Source organism: Mesoplodon densirostris, chromosome 11 (genome assembly GCF_025265405.1).
Source record: "Mesoplodon densirostris isolate mMesDen1 chromosome 11, mMesDen1 primary haplotype, whole genome shotgun sequence".
Lineage (NCBI taxonomy): Eukaryota > Metazoa > Chordata > Mammalia > Artiodactyla > Ziphiidae > Mesoplodon > Mesoplodon densirostris.
In genome coordinates, this window is record NC_082671.1 from 102,484,132 (window position 1) to 102,500,587 (window position 16,456).

General features: G+C 41.5%; 1 protein-coding gene across 1 annotated transcript in view; it reads left to right on the plus strand.

Moving 5' to 3' along the window:
• The first annotated feature begins 701 nt into the window (after positions 1 to 701).
• The window catches only part of OSBPL8 (oxysterol binding protein like 8), a 159,406-nt gene continuing 143,651 nt past the window's right edge, over positions 702 to 16,456 (plus strand). Inside the window, exon 1 of the mRNA XM_060112295.1 lies at positions 702 to 1,106. The gene's annotated coding sequence lies outside the window, so the exon portion shown is untranslated. The remainder of the gene's footprint in view (positions 1,107 to 16,456) is intronic.

Below are 16,456 nucleotides of genomic sequence, written 5' to 3' on the forward strand. Positions count from 1 at the left end.
AGAAAAAAATCAAGAATTAGGCTTTATTTTTTAAAATGGAACGAACTGTCAAATTCTTGTGTAGCTGTTTAAACTGCCACCAACCTAACACATTGTAAAACTTAATGACTGTAAAACTGGCACGAAGGATGCTGAACAGGACTAGGACCCCAAATAAAATTTCTAGGCTATTTACATCCCAGCGTGAAGAAAATGCACCATCCTCTCCTCAAACATAAAAAGCTCCCATGAAGAAACCAGTACATTAAATGCCACAATTAACGTGCTACTAGAAATAGGAAGACGAAGTTACTGCTTTCCAAGCCAGACACCACGATGCCTTCTGCTTTTCTTTGTTTGACTAAAACTTCAGTCAAGCCCCAGGCTGGGGACGCGGGCGCCCCTGAGCCCTACCCGGGAGCTCTGCGGTGCAGCCTCCTCAGATGCGGCAGGGCCCTGCACGACCGGTCCCGAAGAGCTCGCCTCAACGGGCGCGGGGCGGGCGGCGGCAGTTTCGCCTCCCGAGACCGCCCCAGGGGCTGCAGAGGCATTTCGGCGGCGGTCAGACTCTGCCGGAACAAGGTGTTGACAGTTGCTCCAGCCCGGCTGTCTCCGGCCAGGCAGAGGAAGGCTCTTCAAGGCCGCCTCCGCGCGTCGTCACGTGACGGGAAGGGGGTGCGACCGGAGCCCGCTAGTAGGGGGCGGGTCCGGGGGCGGGTCCTCGAATGTGAAGGATCTCGGAGGCTCTGGATGCCCAAAGAGGTGGCGGCTCGGCCGATGACAGCATTAGGCCGCGACGCATTCCCGGCCGGGCGGTGGTGGTAGCGGCAGCCCGGACGGCTGCAGCGTTAGCTTTCGCCGGGGCGGTAGCCGCCGCCGGTAGCCCGCAGACGGAAGGAAAGTGGGGGCCCGCCCTGGCTGGTAGACCGCAGGGCCGGAGTTCCCGCCCTCCTAGCGGGCCGAACGGGCAGTGCCTCCGTGGCGGCCAGGCAGCGCTCTTGGTCTGGGCTCGCGCCCCAGCTGCCGCCGGCGACAGCGGCCGAGAGAAGTTGGGGTTCGATTGGACGCGTGCAGGGCCCCAGAGGAACCGGCTGCCTGCGCCCCGCCTCTCCGGGGGCTCCACACCGGTGAGTGTCGAGCTGGTCCCCGAGTTGGGGGGTGGCGGGTTCGCACCCCCACGGGCGACTGCACCCGCTGACTCCCACGTTCTGAGCCGGGGCGGGCGGGCACTCCGGGCCCCCGCGCCGGGGAGTTTTTCTTTGGCTCCTTTGTCCCCTTTTGAAGTGGGAAATTCCAAAGGCTGGCGGGGATGGAGTGTTTTGGGGCCCACGGTAAATGCGTCTGCAACCTTCCAAAGCCGCGGCAGGGGCAGGGGCCGGTACGAGCTTTTTGTTGGCTCTGAGTGTGTGCCTCCTCCCGAAGTTTGACTGGGCGGACGGCGGGGTCTCGCCGGAAGCCCCGGCGCCCTGGAGAGCTAGCGCTTTGTCACTTGGTGCCGTTAAGGCGAGGCTCCCGTTTTCCTGTGACAGCCCCAGAGGAGGCTGTGCCGCGCATCGCAGACCTCACCCGCCCTTGCAGAGCCGAGGGCCATGGTGGTGTTCTTCTAAACCTCAGTTCCTGTGGCCTTCTTGTAGCGTAGGAGGAAGGCGAAGCCTTTGCTCTACTTTTAAATGTAATGTTTGTTTCTCAGCCCCTTCTCAAGAATGGCATCACAAAGAGCGTGCGTTTGGTTCATTGAGGCGTCCGCTCAAGACCGGCCGATGCGAAGCAACAGTATACGCAGATTTTCCATTCACAAAAGTCATTTAACACCCTTCTTTATGAGAGACATGTGCAGTTGGGGAACATACTTAATTTCATTTTATCTAAATGCTGCCTGAAATAATAGGTAACTTGGGCTCCTACTTAAACAGATGGGGAAATTTACCCAACTGATGATATACGCATGTTTACTTTAAATAATTTAATGAAGTTTTTGCCTTTCTGATGCTGGAAGACGTAAATGACTTCTACGTAGTATTAGAATGCACTGTGTATGGTAGGGTTATTCGTTTTTAATGAACTTCCCCTGAAAGTTAACCTCAAATTAGTGCTACTTTAGGTCTTTTCAAATAATCATTTAAAAGGCGTTTTTTTGTTTTTTTTTCTAGTCCCTCCCTTAGGATTCCAAGGATTGTGGAGGAACATGGGTGGAATGCTTGTTAGGTTTCCTCCTTCCATCCCATCAAGTGTCATCTAAACTTGATCGTGCTGAGAGACTAGGATCAATTCCTGTGCTTGCTAGATAGAACCTGTTTTGCAGTGAAATTATTAAGATCATGCTAGTTTTATGAAACAGGTTGGGGAAGGAAGAGTAAAGGCATGCAATTTGTCCTCTATTAAAAGTACAGAGAATTTCAAATATTTGTTACCCCTTTTTTGATAGTAACTATGTATAGAATGACTACAATATGCCTGTTTAAAGTATTGGGAAAGGGAGTAGATGAAACATAAGAACTACCTTTTAGGTCTTTAATTATGGAGCTTAAGTTGTTGTGGTCAAATTCCATCTGAACCATTTGAGCTACAATACATTGTACACAGGTGCTTAGAAGTGCCTGTTTAATTAAAAATGGTCATGGTTTATTTCTCTTTCATTGAATCATAATATTTGTTGTAGCTGTGATCTATGAAAAGGTGCTGCTACATTTTTTTTCAGTTAGAATATTATTACATTTTAGAGGCAATCAAATATGTTTCTTACAAAACATTTATGGCACCTATAAATTTGGCAATATCTAGTTTTTAGGTTTCTTTTGAATTGAAAAGCCTTAAAATATACTTTGGAGTAAGTACACATACTGTTTGTAATGAAATTATGTTTTAGTTTTGATAAGAAAAAGTGGTAAAATTAACAAAATTTGCATTATAAAAAGATCTTTCTTTTTAAAGGACTAATTGCATAATTTAACTACTGAGAGCCCTTAGTACATTTAAACTTGGTTTATAAATAATCCTCCAAGAGCATGTTACTTGAATTGAAGCATGAATGACAAAATAAAGAATTGATACTTAGATGTAGTTTTCTAATATTATTTTGGAAAATCCTTATCCTAATAATACTTGAAGTTTTATATTTTAATATCTATGTTATCCAAAGCTGAACACATTTATAGTGATTTTGGAGCATTGGGTGATTTAAAAGTAGAAGACATAGGTGCTATCTTATTCTTATGAATATGACCTACAAATAATACATAAATGCAACTTGAATTAAAAAGTCTGTACATACTTCATTAATGAAGGTGCCTGCGTGCAAGGAGATTGAAGTATAGTTTCCTTGTGGTTGGGACACAGGAAGAGGTGTCTGGACTAACGTGTGAAGACTTCATGTCAATATTTTCTTTCAGGAAATCCCTGAAAGATTTTAGATCTTCCTTCCACCTTGGTCCCCACCCTCTCATATATCCTCTCAAAGGCATGAAGTTGAAGGTCTCATCTGGAACACATGATAGAAGGGATTTTTTTTCCTCCCTGAAAAATGTTATCAAGTTTGCAAGGAGAGAGCTTTCTTCAGAGACCTTGTAGGAAAGGAGTTCTTGTTCTGAAACATCAAATTCTTCTACCCTATGTTATTCTTACTTTTATTAAAATTGGAAGCAATGTAAGCTCTCCATGATAGCAAGGACCATTGACTTTCCAAATGCTTAATAGTCATCGAATGAAAAAATGTAGTTCCCGATGTATGACTGGAGAACAAAGAGGAGTATGTGATAATGTAGTTCAAATTAGATACAAGCAGTGAGGTGACAAAGAAATGATGTTGGCTTGGCAGGAGGGAAGCAGGTCATTTAATCTGGGGACCTTTCTTGGAGGAGGTGATTTTTTTTTTTTTTTGCGGTACGCGGGCCTCTCACTGTTGTGGCCTCTCCCGTTGCAGAGCACAGGCTCCGGACGCGCAGGCTCAGCAGCCATGGCTCACGGGCCCAGCCGCTCTGCGGCATGTGGGATCTTCCCGGACCGGGGCACAAACCCATGTCCCCTGCATCGGCAGGCGGACTCTCAACCACTGCGCCACCAGGGAAGCCTGTGATTCTTCATTTAAGTCTTCTGAAAGCTGTATATCTGATGATAAGCAGGTGTTCTAAGAGGGATAGACAGCATGAACCAAAGCATTTAAATTGGACTGGGTAGTCATGTCAGATTAAGCACAGTGAGTCTTTTTTGGTAACATTATGAAGAATTTTTCTTCTTCCCTCATAACTGTTACCTCTCCCAGATAAAAAGATTGGCACACTTTATAAGAGCTAAAATTTAGAGTACTTGAGTTTTGGAAGAGACAATGGTACAGTGAAAGCAAGAGCATTGATCTGGGAGTTAGAAAATTTGAATTGGATTTCTGATTGCATTTTATACAAGCAGGTATCCTTAGGCAAATCACTGGGCCTTAGTTTTCTCATTTGTAAAAGGAGGATAATAATCCTTATCCCACAAGGTTGTTGGAGGAATGAGATTACATAATGTATATGAAAGTGCATATTTCAATATTAACACATAGGAGAAATCAACAAACATCAAAATTTTTAAAAACATTTCTTTGTCTTTAGATCTTTAAAAAATATTTTGGTGTATTTATCACGAACTCTAATATCTACTTGACCTTTGCATTGATCTATGGTGTTAACCTTTAAATTTATCAGTATCAAAATTCTAGATGCTTCGTTTTCTTTCAATTAGGCATAATGCTTTCTGATATAAATGAGGCTTAATTGTGTTACTTCTTAATGTTATAAACCGCAAGGAATGCTAGATACCTCGAACTTGTAAAGCTTTAAGGGATATGTGTTACTGAAAAATCTGAGCCTTTAGGCTTTGTTCTCTACAGAATTTGCTTTTGAAGAAATTGCCCTTGCCTATCATGCAATCTGTGCCTTCATTCTTGTGATAAAACAGAGCATTTTCCTGCTATTAAGGAAAAAAGTTACCAAAAATATCCTTTATATGTTTTTAGTGGTCTGAGTGACTGTAAACCATGAGGGATCTCTATCCGCTGTGCTTTACGTTAGAATTCAGTATTTTGTGAGCAGGCTAATAGACTTCTGCATCAACCTATCTAAGCTTTTTGCTCCAGTAGCTGTTTGTTCTTTTATGAATCTCAAAATTTCGTTATACTTTGTGAACTCTTTGCAGTGTTTAAATCCATGGAGCAGGCTGTCCTTTGTGTAATATTTGGAAGGGAATTATACTATAAAAAGACTAAAAAAGAGTCTTGAATCTTCAAACGATAAGTTAGTTACCTGCCACCTTCCATATTCACAAAGGCCTGAAAAAAAAAAAAAGAGGAAATGTTTTTTGAGCTTCAAGACTCTTTTCAGATAAAAAGGAGAAACTGTTTGATTCAGGGTTGTTAAAAACATGATAGATTCAGAGGGAGATTGATAGCTCCCGAAGGTGTCTTAGTAGGAGTGGTTGGTCATAATAATAATAATAGCTTATACGTGTTGACTGCTAACTATGTATCAGGTACTTGACATATGTACTTGACAATGACCCCCCCCCAAATCAGACTATTTTCTTGTCCTGTTTTAAACCTCAAGCACTGGGAGATTAAGTAGTAGGCCGCAGAGCCAGGATTTGAACTAAACCTGAGTCACAGGGAGGCTAAGCAGCAGGTGGTGGAGCTTACCAAAAGGATTTGAATTTGAGGTTTAACCTGACCTTTGACATCAGAACCTGTCCTTTTAACTGTCACATTATAATGCCTTGTATAGTTTATTTGCAGTTGCCCCTTGTGACAGGTCTTGACCTTTATGATCTTTCTCAGTCTATTTTGACTTTATGATTTGATGAAAATACAGTTTGTAATAAGATGGCCTCAGTTTTTTTCATTTCATGTGTTTTGACTGACATCCTATGTTTTACTTGGAGTAAAGCAAATAATTATTTATTGTTCATTCAGTTGCCATTTTCTCACTAGGAAATTCCAGACTAAACTGGAACTATAAGGACATATAGTACAGTAGATACAGTATTTTAAGGTGACTTGTTACAATTTTTAAAATTCATGCTTTTTTTTAAAAGAGTAAAACTGATGCACAGAATTGGTATGGATGATTTTTTTTTTTTTTTTTTTTTTTTTTTTTTGCGGTACGCGGGCCTCTCACTGTTGTGGCCTCTCTCGTTGCGGAGCACAGGCTCCGGGCGCGCAGGCTCAGTGGCCATGGCTCACGGGCCCAGCCGCTCCGCGGCATGTGGGATCTTCCCGGACCGGGGCACGAACCTGCGTCCTCTGCATCGGCAGGCGGACTCTCAACCTCTGCGCCACCAGGGAAGCCCGGTATGGATGATTTTTATGAGTGGTGATTTTTTTTTTTTTTTTTTTTTTTTTTGTGTGTGTGTGGTATGCGGGCCTCTCACTGTTGTGGCCTCCCCCGTCGCGGAGCACAGGCTCCGGACGCGCAGGCTCCGGACGCGCAGGCTCCGGACGCGCAGGCTCAGCGGCCATGGCTCACGGGCCCAGCCGCTCCGCGGCATATGGGATCCTCCCACACCGGGGCACGAACCCGTATCCCCTACATCGGCAGGCGGACTCTCAACCACTTGCGCCACCAGGGAGGCCCTATGAGTGATATTTGAGGGACACAAATCTGTATAATTAAAATCCATCCTTTTCAAATGTCCACCATTAAAGTAACTAGTTTTTCGGCTGCCGGATGCCACTATTAGCAGGAGTAGTTTATCAGATTACATAGCTTCTTACAAAGGAGGCTCAGGCCCCTGTGAAAATTACGAAGTCTGTTTAAGTACTTTTTTTTTCCAAAATTAAAAAAAATTTTAATTAATTTAATTTGGCTGCGTCGGGTCTTCGTTGCGACGCACGGGCTTCTCTCTAGTTGTGGCACGCAGTCTCCAGAGTGCACCGGCTCAGTAGTTGCAGCGCAGGGGCTTAGCTGCCCCGAGACGTGTGGGATTTTAGTTCCCCGACCAGGGATCGAACCTGCGTCCCCTGCATTGGAAGGCAGATTCTTAACCACTGGACCACCAGGGCAGTCCCGTGTACGTGCTTTTTAATGGGGTTAGAGTATGGTAGATCTGGGGAGACAGCGGTTCAGTCTACGTAACACTGTTATTGGGTAAGAACACTGAGGTGGGAGTCCGTGGACATGAAGGCACAGGTACGGTGTTCACGTAGGGAGTAGGGTGAGGGACGTCTGAAGACAAGTGTTGCTTACTGTATAAGTTTGCCTGTTGTTTTGCCTATAATAACATTCAAGATCAGCGATCCAGAGGTAAAGAAAAACAGTGCTGTGTATCATAGTGGGGAGTTTGTAATAGTTCCCTAGGCTCTTTCGCAAGATGTGGATGCTTTATAAATAGTCCCTGATGATCAGGGAAGGACTCCCTTACTCCCTATTATTTTAGAAATCTAGGCAGGCAGACTAGCACAGGCTCTGGGGCCAGGGTGCTTACGTTCAGAACCTGCACAACCACTTAATTAGCTTATTGCCCTGTACGGGCCCTATGCTGACATGAGATGGCTTCAGGGGAAGAATATGGTGTATTTAGGCAAAGCAAGGCCCAGAGATGCACCCTGTGATTTTCCTGGTCTTATGTGGTATGAAAGAGATCTGGAAGTTCTCACATCATCCTAGAGAAGGAAATAGAAGTTAACAGAATGAGCGCTAGCAAGCCTGTCATGAGGGTACTGTTGTGAGGGGAAGAACCAGGTTATAGACGTTGTGGAGGGGCGGCTGTGGCAGGTTCAGCTCAGTGCCCACCAGAATTTGTTCACTCTCTTGCCTTAGTTCAGTTAACACTGGGAGGTGGCTGCCCAGACAGGAGCACGTTTCTCCGTCATTCTCTCCTCTATCCCCATCCTCCTTCCCTGCATCTAGGTGGGACCAGAAGATGGCTTTTCACCAGGGGAATGTGAATGCAAGTGATGCACTGTCCCTTCTGAACTGAGGTGGGAGAAAAGCAGCTGTGTTTCTCCACCTTCTCTTTTCCAATCCAAGGGCCCAATGCAGGGGCTGGGCCTCTTCAGGTGTGATAATAAGATTGGGAAGATCTCCAGTCCCTCAGATTACCATGTGGAAGAAAGCTGTGCACCAAACAGGAGCACTCACGACAGACTGTATAATTTTAAGGAAACATTTTAGTTGTGTGAAGTTACTGATGGCCCTCAGAATATCCATACCAACAGGAGCTGAGGGGCCAGGTTAGGAGGTCACTGGATGCCGCTGCAGCGTCCTCATCAGTATATGCCATTACGACTCTTATCAAACCTCAGAGGCCCGTGAGGACCCAGAGGCCAGTCCATGGGTCCACATTCAGACCATCCGTAACATTCCCTGTGCCCATGGAAGCTTTTCTCTACATCCAGATACCATGATAAGAATAAGGAACAGAGAAACTCTAAACGTTTTTCTGTAAAAGTCTGAAGAGTTCCCGTAAAGCAGGGTTTCTCCAACTTGGCTTTATTGACATTTTGGCCTGGACAACTCTTTGTTGTGGTGAGGGCTGTCCCATGTATTGTAGACTGTAGAGCAGCATCCCTGTCCTCTACCCGTTAGATGCCAGTAGCACCTCCACTAAAGTACAACCAAATAGGTCTCTAGACGTTGCCAAATGTCCCTTGGGGGGCAAATCACCCCCAGCAGAGAACCGCTGCCTTAAAAACGGAGTTAACCTGAAAGAAATTATTTTAAACTGAAAGAAACTTACATTTAATCCATGGACTTTTTCTCCCTTTAGGAGATGGGTGGAGTTCATGGGGGAGGTTGGCTTACGAATGTGCAACAAAGGAAGCTATGCTGCCTTTATAAAACATGCTAGTTTCTATTGAATGTCGATCGACACTTTGGCTAATTTACCAGTTTAGACATTGTCTGGATGTTCTGCTTTCTTTTCCTTCTTTCCTTTTCTTTCTAGACTGGTAGCTATACTTCTTCTTGCCCAGATAAACACATTGCCCCCACCCCCCCACCCCAGCTGCCACACCCATATGTCCAGCACTAAATGACAAAACCCAGGATATAGTTTCGATACTATGACTAGGTAAATATCATTTAATCCTAGGCCAGGTAGTATGCTCAGATTATGATTTCTTTTCTACAGATCCTATTAAGCAGTCCTTGGGCCACTTGAAGAAAAATACCTTGATACCATCAAGGTCCAGTGTATTTTATTTTATTTTATCAGTTGCTCAAAATCTAGCCATTGAATTAAAAACGATGGACATGACTTCCTATTTTCTTGGTGTTTCTAATTGCCCCCTTTTCTGGTATTGTATGCCTTTATCATAGTCTCCACCAACTCTTCATTAGACTACCTGTTGTATTGTGTCCCCTATTTATCTGGTGTAATTGTAATTCTGCTTCAATTTGGACTAGTTGCCTTTTAGGTCTCTTTCTGGAACTTCCTTTCACTGTCCTCTTGAATTGGGTCCATTCTATTATAGATCTTCCTTTTTTACTAAATTTACTTGATCTTTTTTTTGGAGTACAACTTCCAAAAAAAGTGTGTTTGAGAGGCAAGTTTTCTGAATTATTCTATGTATAAAAATATCTTCATTCTGTTCTCATATTTGACTGATAGTTTGGGCACAATATTGTAGGTTGCAAATAATTTTCCTTTGGAACTCTGAAAGCATTGCTTGGTTGTCTTCCAGTGCTAGGGATGCTGATTCGAAATCAGATGTCATCTAATTCACTACCCTTTTAAGATGATTTGTTCTTTATTCTGTCTGAAAACTTTTAGGATCATCTCTGTTTTATCTTTCTGCTGCAAACTCATAATGAGCTGTACATGTTGTTTTGTTTTGTTTTGGTTATATTTGTTTTAGGCACTCAGTTGCCCTTATTATTTGAATCAGATTCTTCAGCTCTAAGAAATTCTCTCCTGTCTATGATATTTTCTTCCCTTCATTTTCTTGTTTGCTTGTTTGTTCTTCAGTAGGTGGATGTTTTCAGTCTTGGACTGGTCCTCATCTCATTTTTACTTTCATATTTTGTGATTCTCTTTGCTCTGTGTTCGTGGGATTTTTTTCCCCTAGTTTTTTGGCTGGTTTGTTGAGGGGAGGGTAATCCATGAATTTTCTTGTTCTATTTTTCTGCCATTCTTTTATTGTTTTATGTTGTAGTACTCCCTTTAGTCTCAGAAAATGCAAAGTAGATTTTTAAAAGACATTTCGTGTTTCCTCAATTATTTCCTTTTCCCCTCTGGCCAGCTTTTATGTTTGTTTCTGTAATTTTTTTTTTTTCCCATACTTAGTTTTCCTTATGTGCCTGGATTGGTTGTCTCTTCATGTTTCAGAAAGAAGGACTGGCTTCCTGGTCTGGATGTTCCCCTCCCACCCTGTTCCTTGGACTGTTTTCCCTATTAGGTGTTTTTTTTTTGAGTAGGAATTCTGGGCACAGCACTTTAGGGCAGAACAGTATAGGGTGGGGCCTATATATTGACAAGCATTTTAGGGTAAGAGGGAGGGGAGCCAGCTTCCAGGCTGTGGGCCCTCTAAATGCCAGATAAGAAGGGTTTATTACTCTGTGCCAGCATCCCCTAGACAGTTATTCACTTTCTTTAGCGAAAAGCTGACTGTGCTTTTGCCAGGGAGTAAATGTCAGTTGTTTAGGTGCTGCTTGGAGATGGGGGATGGAAAATGTAGTCCCTTATACAGTCAGTCAGGTAATATATAATTCTTCTGTCTTTAGCCCCACTATTCATTCCCACCCTTTGCTAACCGTTTACTTTGCAATCATGCTTCTCTGGGGGTTCTGTCAGATGTATTGGTTCCCAACCTTTTGCATCACTCTTAAAGGGTATGACGAGGCTGTGGCTCTCTCTGCTTGTGATATCAATCAATTTCACATCTACTTTCATCTTTCAGAAATTTATGGACTTCTCTCTCTACTCTCTCTGTACCCACTTTTTGTGTGTGTGTCTTATTTTTATTTATTTTATTTATTTATTTATTTATTTTTTGTGGTACGCTGGCCTCTCACTGCTGTGGCCTCTCCCGCTGCGGAGCACAGGCTCTGGACGTGCAGGCCCAGCGGCCATGGCTCACGGGCCCAGCCGCTCCGCGGCATGTGGGATCTTCCCGGACCGGGTCACGAACCCGTGTCCCCTGCATCGGCAGGCCGACTCTCAACCACTGCGCCACCAGGGAAGCCCTATTTTATTATAATTTTAATTTTTATTATAATTAAAATTTTTAATTTTTAATTTATTATATAAAGGTTACTTTCTATTTACAGTTATTACAAAATATTAGCTGTATTCCCTGTGTTGTACAGTACATCCTTGAGCCTATCTTACACCCAATAATTTGTACCTCCCATTCCCCCACCCCTATGTTACCCCATCCCCACTTTTAATTTCTTTGCTCTTACGGTTTTATTTTTTTTCTGTATGAATTGTTTTTGTTTCAGTGGGAGATCTGAAGTAACTGGAGGGAAAATTTGTATTCAGTCCATCATCTTTAATTGGAGATCTTTCCTATTTTTTTTGTTAATGCAATGATTATAAAAGTTGTGATCATGATACTGTGTTGAAATACAGTGATATTTCTTCACTATTGATTTGTATAGGTATTTTGTATCTTTATGCCAGTTGGTCCTAAAATTTGTATGCTTTTGAATTCTTGTTTGCTTCTTAGTTTTTCTGTTTCCTCTTCTTTTGTCATCTGCCCCAACTTGTACATGTCATTATGATTCTCTTGCCATTTCTAGTTTGTTCCTTGGAAACTGAATGAGACCATTTAGAATTGTGCACAAAATAGTGACTTTTCTCCAGAGAATGGCATGTCAGCTGTAAGCCCATGACTCTTGTCACATTTTGATTATTCATTACTTATTTTCTGTTTCTCAACTGTGTCCAGGCAGGTGAGGTGTTATTCTTTTTCATTTACTTCTCTGCCTTAATTGTGATATCTGCTTTGGTTCCTTAGTTATTGATCTTTTTCTCTATAACTTTTCTGTCTCTTCTACCTAATTATCTTTGGTACTTTAAATGTTCAGCTTAGATTGCCTAGCTGGTTCATGAAGGCCGTAATTTTCATCTCCTCCTCTCATTTTATACTCAAAAAAATTTCTCAGCACTGTTCTAAATTTTTTTTTTTTTTTTTTTTTTTTTGTGGTACGCGAGCCTCTCACTGCTGTGGCCTCTCCCGTTGCGGAGCACAGGCTCCGGACGCGCAGGCTCAGCGGCCATGGCTCACAGGCCCAGCCGCTCCGCGGCATGTGGGATCTTTCCGGACCGGGGCACGAATCCGTGTCCCCTGCATCGGCAGGCGAACTCTCAACCACTGAGCCACCAGGGAAGCCCTGTTCTAAATTTTTTATACCTTATTCTCTTTTTTATTTCCCAGTCTCCTTTCCTGAATCTTTAGGAAAATTGATTGATTATAATTTATCCTGGGCAAATAAATTTAAATTTGTCTGTTTACGTCCCTCTCTTCCATGATATTGCTGCATTTCTCTGTTAATCTTGTTCAGGCCTTCTCTCATGAGACTTTGTAGTTCTTTCTTCTACGGCTATGGTTTTGACTGCTGGAACGTGTGTCTTTTATGATTGGAGTTATAATTCTCTTGCAATCAGAAATTTATGTAATCCAGATTTTTAAAATGCTGACTACTTTGGAGTTGAGATCCTGTCAGAAGGGCTGTGATTTGGAAGGCTTAAACCCCTAGATTTGGCCTGATTATGTAAGATACTGTGGAACCTACATAGTACATGCTTATTTGAAATTTAAAGTAGCTTAGAAAAGAAACTGGCTGTTTTGTAGTTTCTTTATTTGCCCACTGTAGGGGAAGTCAAAGTTGTAAATATTCCCTAACGTTGATGTCTATTTACTGATTATTTTGTGAACTTTCTCTTATTCTGTGGAACTCCTGGTTTTACAATCCAGAGGTTTGATTAGATCATGGTTGTATGTCTTTTGCTTTACCTTTTTCACGTATTCTAAGCATTTTTCCTTTTAGATACCTGTCATAATTACTATCCTTTTTGTCTGCCTCATTACAGTATCCTTTATTGCTTCTCTTAGGTTTATAGTTTTGGTACTTTTTCTCACTTTTCCTGAATTTTAAAATAGAACCTTCAGCATTATATGGATAGTACTGTGACTGTTTTTCAAAGGTTTGATTACTTGGGAAATTATGGTTTTTATGTCTTTATTTTCCCAGGAATTTATGATTAGAGTGTAGGAATTTAAAAAAATAATACTCTGTCATTACTGAGGAAAAATTCCTCTGTGAAAACAGAGACTCATTTTAAGAGGTTGATTGCTTAACATATTTAGTGTTTTAACTAGCAAGGTCTTATTTGGTTATTTTGGGGCTTCTTAATTTACAGTAGTAGTAATTAGCCTCTTCAAACTTATAAGTTGAAATTAACCAGTGATACATTTTGTGGCTATGAGACAAATAATGATTTTAATTAAATTCAGCAAATATATGCTTTTTTTTGGATTCTCCAAGAATTTTTTCATTGTCACCATATATGATCAGTTTTCTTTTAGGAACAGTCTTTGAATATGAGTTATTTCCATAGTTTCTCATTTTTGGTAGTCATTTTTTTTTTTTTTTTTTTGTGGTACGCGGGCCTCTCACTGTTGTGGCCTCTCCCGTTGCGGAGCACAGGCTCCGGACGCGCAGGCCCAGCGGCCATGGCTCACGGGCCCAGCCGCTCCGCAGCATGTGGGATCTTCCCGGACCGGGGCACGAACCCGTGTCCCCTGCATCGGCAGGCAGACTCTCAACCACTGCGCCACCAGGGAAGCCCGGTAGTCACTTTTAATTGAAGTATTAAAAATTGTGTTGGTTCTCATAGATCCTTTTTGAGTTGGCATGTGGAAGTGTAATTATGTGTCTTGGTTACTTACATGATAAATTAAAGATGATCAGTACTTTGGTTGTGGTAATTTATACCTTGGATTCAAAACCCAGAAGCATCTAGGCCAGAGTTAGGTACTCAGACACTCATTTTTCTTTCATGCCCAAGACAAAAAGCCAACCTCAGCTGTATCAAAATATGAAGAAATTGCTTTTGGGATTGAATAAGAAAATCGGTAATAAAATTCCTTGGGATTATCTTGAATTAACTTTAGATCTTGCATTTCAAGCTTTGATCCTTAATGAAGAACCATCACCTTAAGTATGGGCATGAATTTACTTGTAGGAAACTGGGGTAAGTCTCTTGGTTGATTATAACCAGTTACCATAATTAATGAGAAACACATTCACTTTTTTCTAGTATCTTGATTTAAAACTAGGTTCATATTTTCCTTAGAAAAGAACCTTTTAAGAAAATAGTGAAAATTTGCGCAGAATGAGGTAGTTTTAGCTGTAATTTAAAATATCTAAGTTTAAAAACAAAGACTTAAAATCCAAGGGAGACATTTAATATATAGGACTAAGTTATTAATACTTGATTGACAGGGAAATATTTCCAAATACTGTCCTTAAGAGGCCTTGATATATTGCTGTCTTAGAAACCCCCTTTGAGACCCTATGTCACAGGCTTGTGCAACCTAGCATTACAAACACCAACTGATTTAGTAAACAGATGCACTGGGAAAATAAGAAGCCTGCCAGAAGTATTGTCTTTCCTGCTAAATAACTTTGTGACCTTGGCAAACCACTTAGTCTCTGTGGGTCTTAGTAAAATGGAGAGTTGGAACAGATAGCCTGTTAGGTTCTTTTGAGGATTCCTTGATGATGCTAGGGGGTAGAATTACAATCAGATGATATATTATGTAATATAGTCCTTATAATAGCTCTGAAATAGATGGTATTATTCCCATTTTACAGATAGAATTATTGATGTTGTACAGACTCCATGTTCAAGTAACATGCTCAGTCATGTAGGTACTAAGGGGCCAAGCAAGAAGTTGAACTTCGGCCTATGTCATCCTGTAGCCATGTTCTTTTTGGTATACAGTACTACCTTTCCAAGCCATGTTGTTAGAGTAGACCACCAGATTTTACTGTTAGAATTTGTTCCGTTTCTTAATCTGTACTTCATAGTAAATGTGCTTTTGCATTATATCATTTGTTATTCAGGGAAACCAGAAGTCAGGGATCAGGCCTGTCTGTGAGTTGTGCCCAAAGTAGAAATGTGTGACCAGCTTTTAAATAAGCATATTAAAACTTATATGTCTAAGAGATGATTGATGTGTTCAAAGTTATCTTGAATTTATTTCAGTAATGTCAGTTTTTCAGAAACACTTTTGAAACTATTTCGGCATTTCTTTGGTACCTTCAGCCTCAGTCTTTTACCTATATTCTGTGGTGGCAAATAACATCTCTTGAGAATGGATTTGATATTTGGAAAAAGTGGGAAGTAATTCTGAACAGGGTCTCATACATAAAATTAGGGATCAAAATGAGAAATGTCATTTTTCGTTAAAAATAATCAGTGACTGGGGCTTCCCTGGTAGCGCAGGGGTTGAGAGTCCGCCTGCCGACGCAGGGGACACGGGTTCGTACCCCGGTCCGGGAAGATCCCACATGCCGTGGAGCGGCTGGGCCCGTGAGCCATGGCCACTGAGCCTGTGCGTCTGGAGCCTGTGCTCCACAACGGGAGAGGCCACAACAGTGAGAGGCCTGCGTACCGCAAAAAAAAAAAAATCAGTGACCAAAAGGATGAAACCTATTATTCTTGTGTCATTTATATGGTAGCTAAGAAAGTGATTAGAGGAGAGGCGTTTGAGAATTGTTTTGTATGATGGCAAGTTGAAATGGTCTCTAAAGATGACTACTCTGAATGGAGATAACCTTTATTTGGATGTAAATTCTTCTATATTAGTTGAAGTTACATCTTAAGATAGTTACACTTGTTCTCTGTTTGCGACTTAAGCCAGTGCTATGCTGATTTAGCATGTGCTTCAGAGAAAGAGTTGGTGAATGAATTATACATGGCAGATATTCTTTCCATTTAAAGGAGATCAGAGTCTATATAACAAAAAAAACAGAGAATCTATATAACATTTGTTTGCATAATAATTTAATTCTCAGTTATATTCATATTTATTATATAATTTGTGGTTATCCGTATTTAGGTTTAATTCCAGTCAGCTACCCCATCCCATTTCCTAGCATGCACTAAAACCACTTCTGTTGCTAAGCGTGAGTGTACTCTCTGATGCAGGTTTACACGTAAAATAACTTTTTTGCAAAAATTATACTAGGCTTCATTATAAACATATTTATATTACTGAATGGTTTTGTATATCAGTGTTGTACTCTACTGGTACAGATACTAAGCCATAATATACCTATATATCTTGTTGCAGAAGAACTTGTGATAGGAAGATTTCATTTTATCTTTTGAAGGCATTATTTTTCTTAATTTAAACTCCTAGATGGTAGAGTTTAAAGAAGCTTCCTCATTTGTGAGTATTAAAGGATACTAAAAAATGCCTCTAGTCCCTTTTTAATAATACTTTTCCTTTTGAGGTTTCAAAATAATTTAATGTTACAAGACCTTTAATTCAACA